Consider the following 13,556-nt stretch of genomic DNA (forward strand, 5'->3'; position numbering starts at 1 on the left):
GTGCCAGAAGCCCTCGGCGCCCAAACCACGGGTTGTGTTGCTGGTGCACAGCGGCTCCCGGCCCACAGGCCCGAGGGACCTCGCCGCGGCTCTGTAAATCTCTGAGTGTTTCATATCGTTTCCTTGTCATGCGGCCGTTAAGTTTTATAACCTTTATATTTCAAGGCAAACAATGAACGTGAATTCCTTCTCAACGCCCTAACGGATCCCACATGTCGGCCATCCCCAGAGCTGGGCCGCTCAGTCGGCAGCGCCGCCGCCCCCCGCCGCGCGCCGTTCCCGCTGGAACCTTCTGGAGCGCTGAGGCGGCGCGCGGGGCGGGGCGGCGTGAGGCGGCCGTGAGGGGCGGCGTTGCGGCAGGTGAGCAGAAAGGGCTTTTTTTTTTTTTGCCTTTTTTTTTGTGGAAAAACACTCCCCCGGCCCATCCCAGGCTGGCGGCGTCCGCCCGCCCTCGCCGCCCCCGGGCTGTGTGGCGGCGCCGGGCCCGAGCGCTGCGGCCGCCTTCGAGCGCGGCCCGAGGGGCCGGAGGGTGGCGGGGAGCGGGGCCGCGGGCGGGGGCGCCACCGCCGGGGCACCGCGCTGGGGGGCAGGGAGCGGTCCTGGCTGCCGGGGGCGAGCGCCGAGCGCTCGTTGTCGGCTCGTGAAGGCGTGTAAGCGCCGCGATAGCCGCGAAGGCCCGCGATAGCCGCGGGGGAGGCGGGCGCCCGCCCCGGGGCCGAGGGAGCCGGGCCGGCCCCTCCCGGGGAAGGGTGCTGCGGTGGGCGTCGCTGTCCCCCCGTGGGTTGGCGATTCCCCTGCCGTTGTCTTTAATTTCCTTCACTACGCATGGTACCTCCAGCCCTGGTAGCGAGCCTGCCCCGCCAGTGTGAGGGTCTGCTGTCAGAGTTAATCCAGATACGCGCTCATGACAAGCAGCAAGTGGAAGTGCACTGAACCTTAAGTATCTGGAAGTGGAGGATTTATGCTTGTGGAGGGTTGCCTGCGATCGCAGGGGAGAGACATTTCCTCCGGTGTATGGAATCGGCAAGAACAAAAGAACCTGCCAGAGAGGCCGAAATGCAGTGTCCGATTGCTGTCCCCTGATGTGTTCATATTGTGTGGGGTTTAGGGGAGGAGGGCGTGCAGCTGTTGGGGTTTCCTTTTGTTTTGTTTTGTTTTCCACTGACAACAGAAGCCTTTAAGTTGGATACCTGGAGAAGAGGGCATCGGTTTCCTTTAAAGGTCGACCTGTTAATTGTCCTGCTGTATGTTATTTCTAAGGCGAAAGCTGTTTCTCTCTGAACGGCTGGGTTTTCACGAGCTCTTTTTTGTTGTAAAGTTTTGGGGTAGGCCTGAATCCGTGTCAAGTTTGTTACTTTTTGGTTTTGTTTTGTTTTTTTTTTTTTAATGAGGTGATTCTTAAACCACAAGTTGTAAATGGTTTTTAAGCTGCATTTCAGTTCAGCTTGCCTTTAATTTTCCCATGTCGGTATGGTATCTTTGGAAGTATTTTTACTTTTCTGTGTGGTGGATGGAGGGGGCAAAGAAGTGGGATAAGTGGCACTTGAACCCTGCGATGGATTTTATGCATCATCTTTCACATCTGCTGTATCAATCCTATGCCTTTTTACCTGTCTGTGAATAGTTTCAGCATTGAAGAGGTGTTAAAATCTCTAACAAAAGTTTTGGGAGTTGGCATAAAGAACTCCTTGTATGGAAATTACTGTTGTCTGTTATTTTAATAGTTTAATTACTCTCATGTAATGGTAAGTGAGTATCTGTGGTGGTCCTGTTGAGAAATACAGGTACTGGGTGAGTTATGCAAGGTCGGCTGAGGGTTTGGTGTGTATCCTCTGTTTTCTTCTGTAGCAGTTTGAAGTCTGATGTCTTCCTGACAACCTTGCTTGGCTTTTCTTAGCAATTTTCATGCCTTGAAAGTATGCAGGGGTTAGGTGGGGGATGCTGGATCGTGTTCTTTGATAAGTGCTCCAGATTCCTTTAATAACAAGGACTCTTTGTTGCAAACTGGTCTTTTGCTACCTTGGTGTGGGAGTGGTGAAGTTTGAAAGGGATGGTGTCACTAAATTGGTGACCACATCAGAATTGCTCCAGTCTGCACTGATTCCGGAGAGAAATTAAGCCGTGTGTCAAGGCAAGGTCATCTGGTGGTCCTGAGAAGCAAGTTTAATATTATTCTTAGACTGCAGGGAATTTCCACTTAGAGTAAAGCTGTCAGGCTGTGTGTCTGCCCCCCCAGTCAGTGGGGCAGCAGCTTTGTTCTCTGTCTGTACGGTGTTACTGTAATAGGGTTTTGGGTCACTGTGATGGTACACATTAGTAATACTAAGCTGTTATGAGAGTTTCTACTGGAGCGAAAGCATCGTAGGTGTATTAAAGCCATGGAACAGCTATAAGGTCCTTTGTCAGGTCAAAGAACGTAATGAAGTTAGAGTTTACAGGAAACATTTATTCTTCTCAATTAGCAGAGTCTCGTCACATCTTAACTCAAGGTCTCATGGAGGCAGAGAGTGCCAGCAGTTGGGTAGAAAGGGTTGTTGATTCTTGGCAGTCTGAGGTTAAACATGAAAGAGAGTGCTAGCAGCTCAGCCGAGCAGCGGGAGCACCACAGGTCGGGTTTGTGTGCTGTTTTCTGGTGGTGTAGCCAGTCACTGAGAAGGCCATCAAACACACTTTGCGTGGCTCCAGAGAGTGCTGGGAGCAGTCCTGAGCACAGCAGGAAAATAATGAAAGCCTGCCAGAAAAGCGCGTTCTTGGGTAGTTTTTCCAGGAGTCTGCATCACCTGATGTGGAGCTCTGACGTGTTGAATCAAGAGGTGGCGTCAAGTGTGTTTTCTGGGAGGTGAAACTGGTGCCCTGCTACTGCCTGCGCACTTCAGGGTGTTCTTGTGGAGCTTTTAGTTGGTACAGGGGGAGGATGTGTGGGGAAGTTGTAGGCTAGTGCTGAAAGGGAAACTGCCTAGCAGTTTCTGAGCAGACCCTCTTCTGTATGCGGTATGAGTAGCTTACAGATGCGTAGAAGTCCATGGATCAGGGAATCCGTTTCTCCAAAGAGCAGCAGTATCACATCTCACTACCCCAGCCTTTCCTTCACTGACTTCATGGGATTTGAGGGGAGAAAACCCATCTCCCCCTTACGCTCTGTGTTACTGCAGTTACTGCTTTGTTCTTCACGGTATTTTAAGTTGTTCTTTTAGTGTTGGTTCTGTTCCTTTTGAGGGGCTTGAGCTGCAGGAATGAGGTAATGGGCATACTGGGCTGCCTGGTATCTTGGAGGTCGTGAAAGTGGCAGAAACTGCATGACAGTTGCAAGGGGCTGCCGAATTGGATCTCAAGGATCCATTACAAACTGCCTTCGGAAGTGCCGCATCCTTGGAGGAGTGACAAGGGTGCAGAGGAGGTGGGGGCGCTGGGTGGGTGCCATCCAGCCTTGGGGAAACTGATAAGCTTGAACACAATATCAGCCGATGTTGCTGACTGTAGACTTTTCTGTTTGCTTCTGAGGGTGAGGCCTGTTGAAGTTTAGAGTATAAATAATTATTATCTCTGCAGTGCAAGGGCTCTCACTCTGTGCCTGGCCCTCTGTCCCAGCCCCCGCTCCGTTCAGCAGGGTCAGGGAGAAGGGAATAAGAGGCGGTGTCTTTGGCTGACATGAACCCGCTGGGGAGGGATGAGAGGAAGGGGGTCTTGGGGGCTGGGTTCAGAGCAAGGTTAGCCAAATATCGGATAAATTAAGCAAGAGAAACAGACAGCTCAGCTTGCAGTGAACTTTTCACCCAGCTAACCTGTTCCTCACCCTGCTTTGCACAGGTGGAGTACAACTCAAGTAGAGCACAACCCTTGCTCTCCCTGCCTCCTTTCTTTGCTCCAGTGTAAAGCATGGCCGAGGGGAGAGCAGGAGCTGAAAGGGTTTGATCTGCTGTTTTGAGTCCAAGAAATATTACAGTTCTTATTGCTGTCTTAAGAGTGCTGAGGTTAACACCGTTAATTGCAGAGGGGTTAGTCATTTTTTGCTCCAGTATAGAACGAGGACCAGCAATTTTTGGTCACAGAGGATTCGGAAGAAACTCTGTACTGGAGAGGGCAAGGAAGAAATGACAGTGTCTGAATAGGAATGATTAAGAGATTCTTTGTGGGAAAACGCAAGACTGATGGGAATTCAGTGAATTCTGGTGTTTATATTTCTCTGACTTTTCTTCTGCATTTGCAGTGCAAGTAAATACAAATAATTGCTGACAGATGTTGTAAAAACATAGCACTATGCTTACCATTAAGCTTATTTTTTTTCTTAGTTAATTATACATATTGATAACTAGACATGGTGTACTTGGGCTCTTACTCACATCACCTCTACATAATGGGCTTTGCTCCAGAGGTGCAGTATGGAACCAAGAGCTGAATTTGTTCTGTTGACCATTTCCTAAATCCCTACTGCTTCTGTTCCCGCTCTGCTCTCCCAGGAAAGCTCCAAGCAAATTGAAGTTACTGTTCTTTAAGTAGCTGCGCCAGCACAATCAGTGCATGGAGTGAGGCTGAAGTTTCTGATGTGCTCTTAGACCATTTTTCTGTTTTGTGTGGCAGGTTTGTTGGAGAGCAATACCTGGTAAAGCAGTTAAACCTAGTTTCTAGGCTAAAGATCACTGTCTTGAAACTGGGGCTCTCAAATTCTCTCCTGATCTTCCTTCTGCCTTTTCACTCATCATAGGTGAGGAAGGTCTGAAAGCAACAGAAGCTGTCTAATACACAGTATTTCCAGAAGTTAAATCCTGTATTTTTCTGCGTGCATGCCTAAATTCCATAAAATAGGGGTCTTTGAAGACCCCCCTTAAGAAACTTCTATCAGTAGTGTGCTTTCAGATATAAATGTCTGGAGCTCTCTGTCTAAAAAGGAAAGAGCATTGTATAAACCTAGAGATAATCTCTTGACTTCAGGAAGCTGTGAATCTTCCTGGAGCAGTGAATATTTTCAGTTTTGCCCCCTGCTCTGCTCAGTGCAGAATGATGATTTCCACCCCGCATTTTTGTATCTGGGAAGGAGGTCAAGTTCTTCTCGGACTCTGTGTGAAGGTCAGTTCACAGCTCTTCAGCCACTGCCAGGTTTACGTTAGGTGATTGGCTGCAGAGTAGTACTGACAGCATCTCCCTTGGTGTCCCAAATTCCTGGGTGCTGAGGAAGGACAGGAGCTCAGACAGACACGACCGTGCTGTCCAGATGTGCATTCAGGTCAGCCCTGTGTTGCAGTAGAACAGCTGGCTTCGGCTATCCCAAGCCATGCTTGGGTACAGGAGAACTGGTGGGGGAAAACGTGGGGAAGAAAGGTCATGCCTATTGTAGAGCTTACCGCTGCCGTCTGTGGTTTGCTCACCCCTTCTGTACCAGAGGATGAGAATGTAATTTTGCTTTCTTAACATTGCGTATTTTGCCCATGTGGATTGGATGCAGAAGCTCGCTGTTTTCATTGACAGAACCTGGTTCTGAAGGTTGGGAAAAGTGTGGGTGTGTTAGGAGAAGGTATGGAGGAAGGGAGCATGAGCTAGTGTGGTTGCCATTGAGTTCCTGAGCCTGCCTGTTGCTGATGCTACTAGTTGTTTGTCAAACAATATTTTTTTGTCTTGTGCAGTTGTTTAAAAAGGGAAGTGGTTGAAATCTGTCTAAGGCAGCACTGCTCTCTGCTGCCCCTTCCCCTGCAATGACAGGAGCATTTTTGTAGGTTTGGTGAGCCCAATCAGAGAAGGGATTCTCTTCAAACTCACTTTTTTTTGTTTTCTCATTTGGGCTTGTTTTGTTCTTGTGGTTTTGGTTTATTCCCATGGAATGGTTCTGGCTGATTTATTTTACAACCTGTAGTTTCAAATGCAAATACCACCACTGGGGAGGGGATGGGGCAAGGGCAAGTTCAGCGGTCATCACGTAAGCGAGACCGCTTCTTTTCCATCAGTTTAAGCAGATTTTGCAGAGCTCTAAGCAACAGCATAATCTTCCTAAAGACAAATTTGCTTGTCTGATCTGTCAGAGTATATATTCTCCACAAAAGTTTCTCCCTTTTAGATGTGTTGGTAAAGCTTCCCAGAGCTGTTTGGCCGTTCACCTTGTGGCTTGAAACCCTTGTGTCATGGCAGACTCATTTTCTTCTACTGTATTTTTTACTGCCCCTTGAGTGACATCATTTAAATGATGAGTCTCTGAGAGATGATTCATACCAAAAAAGATCTAATAATTGTTACCAGTTATTCAAATCAGTGTTACTGATTTCCCGCATCCTCCCACTGGTCCCTTGAGCTCCCCCACCCACTCATTTTTCCTAATAATTCCCAGGCTTTCTGGCTGTAGGCTCAGTATGCCCTCTTCTGTGTTACTGTGCTGAGGTGTAAGTATCTGGCTCTCCCCAGAGGAACACTTAGGGCTTGGCTGCAGCAACTTGCGTAAGCATATATGAGCTGGAATGGAACTGGCAAGGTAGATCGACTACTGGCAGCTTCAGTAAAGCTTCAAACCACGTTTGCAGCCCATCTTCCACTTGTTCTGCTGTGGCGGTGGCAGTCTCTGAGGTAGCTAGTTCAAAGCTGGATGACTAATGTATTTGCAGGCTGTGGTGTTGGGGTGCACTCAGCTACAAAGTGGATTCTCTAGAGGAGTTCTGCAAAGAACTATGCTAATTACATGCTCTGCACCAGCAAAGACTTGCATCAGTAGCGACCCCATGTGTTGCTGCTGTTCTGGTTCGTAGGTTTGTTTCTCCAGCAGTATGAATTGAAATCCGTACTGTGCAGTGATTCGTATTGTCAGTGTAAACAGTAACCTGTTGAGAGCCACCATATCTTCATCAAGCAGCTCCTCAGTCTGGTCCCTTTTTCCCCTCATGTTCTTCTCATACCCTATGCATTCTTCATATCTTGTCTGTTTGAGTCCCTTCCACATCTGTATTCTCGTTTCTTTCACTTTCCTTGCTCATTCTCTCTCTTAGTAATTTCTTCTGTTGGCAGTAACACACTTGGTTTTGCCCAGAGTTAGATGGATCTACAGTCCCAGCGATGGAAAAGGGTGAGACTGGATCCATCCTGGATGCCCACAACGAAATATTTTAGAACACATTGAGATTAAGGCAGCTGAAGTTCCAAGTTCATTTTAGAGGTATTTTTGGCTGTGTTAGATTGTCTTGTGCAAGGCCTAAAAGAAACTGAAAACCATAGACATGGAGTTGTACGGATCTACAGAGCTATTCTCCCCTAAGCAAGGGAAAGCATTCACCCTTCCCTATTTATTAGCCGCGGGGGTGGGGTGTTAATCTGACTTTGGGGAGGGGCAGGGGAGTTGTTAGCTTGTTGAAATTTGTGCTGTCAAAAATACTTATGCAGGAAGTGAAAAGCCACTTCTGCTGTGGAGCTCATTTCTTCGCTCTTGCTGGGAGGGCTTAGGATGGCAACAACTGAAAATATGGATGTTCTCTGTGGTGTTTGAGGCGAGTTGTTCATTTCTCAGACAGTGGCAAGGAGAACAGAAAGGCTATTGAGGAAACAGGGTACGGAGACAAGGTCTTAGTAACAGGACATGAAGGACATCTTCAGATGACTCATAAAAGTTCAGTCAATTTCCTAGTACTCCAGTTTTTTAAAGGAAAACCCTGTCTTGTCTGGGTTTTTTCTGCAGAGGAGATAGGAGGATATTTTATACTATGAAAGAAAAGGGTCTTTAATAAAAAAGATAGCATAATCCATCCTTTGCACTGGGTTCCTGGATTTTCTAGCTCACTCACGGGTTATTTTGATGGTTCTACGCCATGCAAGAAAGAAAGATGATGACAAGCACTGTGGCTTGTCAGCCAGGTCTCTGCAGTCTGGGAACCTAGCTCCCAAATAAGCTGACGGCTCTTCTGGGGAGAACTGCTTTACATGGCAGCCGCCCCTTGTGTTGGATTGTATTCACTGTTCTGTTCAGGGGTGAAAAGTCCTGTGTAGCAGGTGTTGGCCTAGCAGAATGAGCTCACACAAAAAGAGCAATATAGCTGCCCCCTTTCTTCCTTTCTGGAAAAGCAAGTGGATTTATGGCTGTTCTTGTGTGTGTAGTAAAGCTGGCACCACAGTCCCTACTTTGTCAGCAGTAGGACAGTTGAGGGGAAGAAAAGCTTGGTGTAACCTTTGGTATGTTATTTATTATCACTTTGCAGCCCCCTGGAAAATGAACTTTAGAAAATTCTGAGCCGATGTAACCGTGAGCACTGGGAAAGCCCGGGAATCAGCAAATCCATTGTGTTGTGCTGACAGAAAGATACTGTTACAACACACTTTAGCTGCCAACTTGCTGCAGTCACTCAATCCATCATGGTGGGCTGTTGGATCACAAGCCAGTGAAACTCAGCCTGGCGTGTTATTTTAGTCTTACATGGACTGTGAGATAAACGGGGCATGAACCGGCCCCCTGGCAGGGGGTCGACCCCTAGCGCCCTCATTAAAGTGCCAATCAAAAAGAGTAATGGAACAGGGAATGGAAAGCTGGCTTCTTCAGCCTGTTACAGCGCTCAGTCTGAGCAGCTTTCACAAGCCAAGGGAAACATTTCTCTTCTGAATAGGAGCCAGACCTCCAGAAGTACCTCCTACTTGTCTCTCTGAGAGAGCGCTGAGGCTCTTCCGGGTGTCTTGCTTGTGGTGGAGACCTGTGGTTCACTGCTGCCCGTTTAGTGCAGGTAGTGGGAAGGAGTGTTGCTGAATGCAACCCAGGAGGGGTGCAGATGTTTGTTCTGTGGAATGTGCAGGCACTGTGCTGTACTTGTGTTGATGATCAGCCAGTCAGTGGCATGCTTTTTGTTGCAGGTTGCTCATGTTTCAGCATTTGTTTGTGAAAGATGCAGAGAAACCTGATTTCTCCCCACGGCAGTCCAGTTACCAACATGAGTCTAGAAGGCTTACCCGTGCGTGCAAGGCACAGAAGTGGGTTCTTGTGCTCTGTGTGTGTTATATCAAACTTCCACAGGAACCCACAGCAAGTAGATCCTGCAGTGATACCATAATCTTTGGGCCAGCATACAGCTGAGGCGCACATGCTGCCTGTCATTGATGGTTAATAGTCAAACAGGCATGTAACCTCTGCTTTGACAGTGGGTGCTTGTCTTTCAGATTCTGAGTGCATCCAACACTGCTGATGCTGTGATGTGTTCTGGGTTTCTGGTATATCACTACATGTGCTGCACGTTAGCTTCCCTCTGGTGTGTGCTTGAAGGAGAGGGCAAAAAGGCAGCTACTGGAAAGAAGGAAGGTCTGTGTGTTATGTGGATTTAGCATTTGAAATCAGGAAGCTCAAAGCTGGGGAGTTAGCTCTTAAACCTGCTTATAAATGTCAGCTCTTGGTGTGATCCCAGTGCGAGTATGAACTTGGCAGCTGTTTATTTTTGCTCACAATGTTTTATCAGGAGATAGTTTCTCCAGGTAGATACTGCTTTGGCTTAACATTTTTTTAATGGGTGGGATCAGCATTTGAAATTAGTGTCAGCAAAGCAAAATGTGAGTGAGCTCTGTGAGTAACAGATTCTTCTGCCGCAGAACTGACAAGGTGGTCAAATTGCAAGTTGAGGTACTGTTGTGTACTGGGGCTGGTGCACATTACAGAAGCCCTTAAGAAGCATTAGAGGTAACTAAATACAGGTAGCAAGTCAACGTGTCCGGCTCTGGAGCCCTCAGCACAGGAAAGACAGGGGCCTGCTGGAGCGGGGCCAGGGGCAGCCACACAGTGACCAGGGGCTGGAGCCCCCCTGCTGCGGAGCCAGGCTGAGGGGGCTGGGGCTGCTCAGCCTGGGGGAGAGACGGCGCCGGGGAGACCTTGGGGCACCTCCCGGTACATAAAGGGGCTTGTAGGAAAGATGGGGACAGAGATTTTAGCAGGGCCTGTTGTGCTAGGACAAGGGGTAATGGCTTTAAACCAAGAGGGTAAATTTAGACTAGATATAAGGAAGAAATTTATTGCGATGAGGGTGGTGAAACACCGGCACAGGTTGCCCGGAGAGGTGGTAGGTGCCCCATCCCTGGAAACATTCAAGGTCAAGCTGGACAGGGTCTGAGCAACCTGATCAAGCTGAAGATGTCCCTGCTTGCTGCAGGGGTGGGACTAGGTGACCTTTAAAGGTCCCTTCCAGTCCAAACTGTTCTGTGATTCTATAAATATCATGATTGGAGATCAACTCTGTACTGAGCTAGGTCAGAAAGAATAGTTTTATCCATATATATATATGCACAGTATGGTGTTCCTGTGTTCTGCATAATCTGTCTGAACTCGGAGTGTAAGGATGCTGTCACTGTGTAACCCTCTGAAGACTCATAGTGCAACTGCTGTCATACCACAAATAAAGATGTATTGTGGTACAGAAAGTAGTGCTCAATATAATCTTCACATTTCTGGGATGTTTACCTCAAATACTGTTCCCTCCATACTTTAAAAGAATACTTGAAAAATATATTGGCATACAAAGGATTATTCAGAGGGCCTGGAATTACACATTGGCAGAGGGAAAACATCACTGGTGGTGTTTTCCCGGCTGTAGGACGTGCTGTGTCAGGGGCCTGACCTTCCCAAAGTCAGGCTGAGGGCACAGTCTGGTCCTGCAAATGGTGGTTTCCCTTTTTGATTTTTTCATCCCTCCCACCAAAACTATATGCAGGCACAATTTTTTTGCTACATCATTATTTTGATACTTGGTGATTTGTACTGCTGATTTATCAGTTGTTTGCCAAGGGCCTTGAAGCAACATCGTTGGGAATGATGAGTCACCCTCCCAGGTCAAAGCAAATGTTTGCTTTTTGCTCTGTCTAGAGGGTTGAGGGATAGTGGCTATGATAGATTTCTCTTTTATTTGTTAAAATTTCTCTACAGCTGCAGCATCCAGGGGACTTTTTTGCTGGCATTTTTAGTGTGCAGAAACAATTGTTCTGTAGCTCCCATACACAGTCTGTGTCCTTTGGGTGACCCATCCATTTGTCCAAAATGTAAATGCACATGAAAGCTGTTTACTTCTCTCCTGGCCTTTTAGTACTTTTGAGTAAGAGCAGAGTAGGCCTGAGGTGCAAGGTTATTCTTATCCACCCAGAGAACTCTTTGTGCTGGGCACATTGCTTGGGCAACAGTGTGTCAGCTACACAGGAAAGAAACACCCAACCCCCCAAAAAACAACCCAAACCCCTTGTGATACGGGAGCCCGATTGCATTGAGTCAACATAACTATACAACAGGCCATTAATAGAATTGATTTAATGCAGTAGGCATGCATCTCTTACGTAACTGCAGTTCGCTCCAAGATTATTTTTATTTCTGTACAAGAATGTGCTGTGTATTTCTACTGAGGAAAATAGCAAAAAATATTCCCCCCCTCCCCAGTGTTTCTCAGTGGTTAATGAGTAACCTTTCTTCTTTTTTGGCAAGCTTCCTTCCATATGATTAACACTGCATTTTCTAACAAATGAGACATGTGCAAAGCTGGTCACAGTGTGAGGACCCAGCCTTATGCACACATCTGGTGCTGTTTTTTCCTCACATGCTCCCACTTCAGAAAATCTGCTGATAGAGAGCTATGAAAAGCATACGCTTCAGTCAAACTTCTGTCCTCTGTTAGTGAAACGCCTTCTCAGCTAGGTACCTTTATGGTTCTCCGGAGGCAGATGGCTTTGTGCTGTCCCAGTTGCTTTTTAAGGCTGTGAGCGCACTGGGCCAGCTACCAGTAGACTAATAAAGTTGAACTAATAATACAAGTGGGGAACTGGAAGTGTTTTGGTCCTAGCCCTACATTTGATAAAACAAAGCATCAGAACATGTACTGATTAAGAGTCTACTATCAAGCCTGAATTTTACAGAAGTCTGGATTGGAATCTAAAGCTCTGGGCATAACTTGACTTCTTTTTTCCAGAAAAGTAAGACTTATATGTTCCTTCTTTGTAAAAACTATGTTTTTAAGAACAGAGGAGTTTGGAGTATGACCATCACTTTTAAATATAAGTTATTTTAAAAAAAGTATAAGTATGGATGTACATAGATTTGTGGGGGTGTGCATGTGTGTATATTAAAAAAGTATGTAAGTATATGCACACAGACACACAGAGTGTTATTCTTTGTAAGAATCCAAGTTGTGTAAGTGATTTTGAGCAACTGTTGACTTAATTAAAATGTGTTCTGGTGTGGTTTGGTTTTTTTTGTATATCTTTGCAGCAGCCTGTAACCTGAAGAGAGTATACTCCTCGAAACCTGCTTTTTCAGATCCAGGTACCTGAGGTGAAATCATTGTGCTTGGCAAACAGAGGCATGTCCTTCTAAGAAGAGAAGCAGAGCAAGCAAGGTTATTCCTAGAGGAGTCATCATCTAGTGGTTCATGTACTGTAGGGAACAGGTCAGTTGTGTTACAGAGGGAAAAAAAGTTTTAAGTATTCTATTGATGAGAAAATAGATGAATGCTGAAAACCATCATGCAGTCTAGGAGATGGGATAGCAACTAGATCAAAACCTCTCTGTCACAGGGAAATGTTATGCTTGTTTTTCTGTTTTGAGATGTGGACCATTTAGCCACTTACAGTCTCTCCACAAAAATGTAAGCACTGCACTTTTTTTGGTAAACAGCATTCACAGCTTAAGTATCATTATTAAGTTCAGATAGTATCATCTAGCTGATTTATTGGAAATCTATTCAGGAGCAGAAAGAAGGGAAGGATGTTCACCATTTACCTCGTTTCAGGCATCCCTTGTTTTCTATTTCCTGTTTCACTGCCTAGACTTTATTTATAAATGGCTAATTTAAGCAGGTAACGGAATTGTTTATGATCCAGCAATGACTATAACAAAAAGTCTGTTTCAGCCTGATCATACCATAGTAAGATGGAGTGTACATGTAGAACCTCATCACTGGTTTGAGTAGTGTCTTAAAAGTTACTAAACTTTTCCCCCAGTTTATTCTGTGACTTCAGAAGGTGATCACTTTCTCTTCTTCCAGAGGCAGCAAGTGGGCAGACACCGCATCTACTCATCCCGCCTGTACCGTACTAGATCCTGCTACCAGCTTAGGACTGTCTCTGGCAATTAACCTTTGGTTACAAAAGAAGAAAAATCACGTACTGGTGAGTGGTGTGGATTTGCCTCTTTCAGCAGCTATGTTATGCACGTTCCCTGTATCTTTGTATTTTTGCAGTACCAGCTTGTGTACCAGTAATACTTTTTCCTAGGCAAAAAGCTCTCTTCTTGGCCTTGTCACCTTCCTGCTAGCTATAAGCGTGTCATAGAGCTTAAACCAATATGATCGAAAACAGTAATTCTCTGTGGTTTGCTTGCTTTGTCAGATACAGGGCAGCAAAATGCAAGCTTGCAAGCACAGTTGTGGATTTTGGTCAGAACAGAAATGACTGCTGTAGCTCTGCTTGTCCAGAATTGCTTCTAGAATACAATGGCATTGCCATCTGTATTCTTCTGCATATATTGCACAGTAAAAACTTGCTTACCTAATTCAGTCACAGGTCTGTCTCATTTTAGTGACAGCAGAATGCATGGGTCTGGGTAAGCGTTAAAAAAATACTAGGATGCATGTTTCCTGCATAAA

Source organism: Falco punctatus, assembly GCF_963210335.1.
Source record: "Falco punctatus genome assembly, chromosome: 3".
In the NCBI taxonomy this organism is placed as follows: domain Eukaryota; kingdom Metazoa; phylum Chordata; class Aves; order Falconiformes; family Falconidae; genus Falco; species Falco punctatus.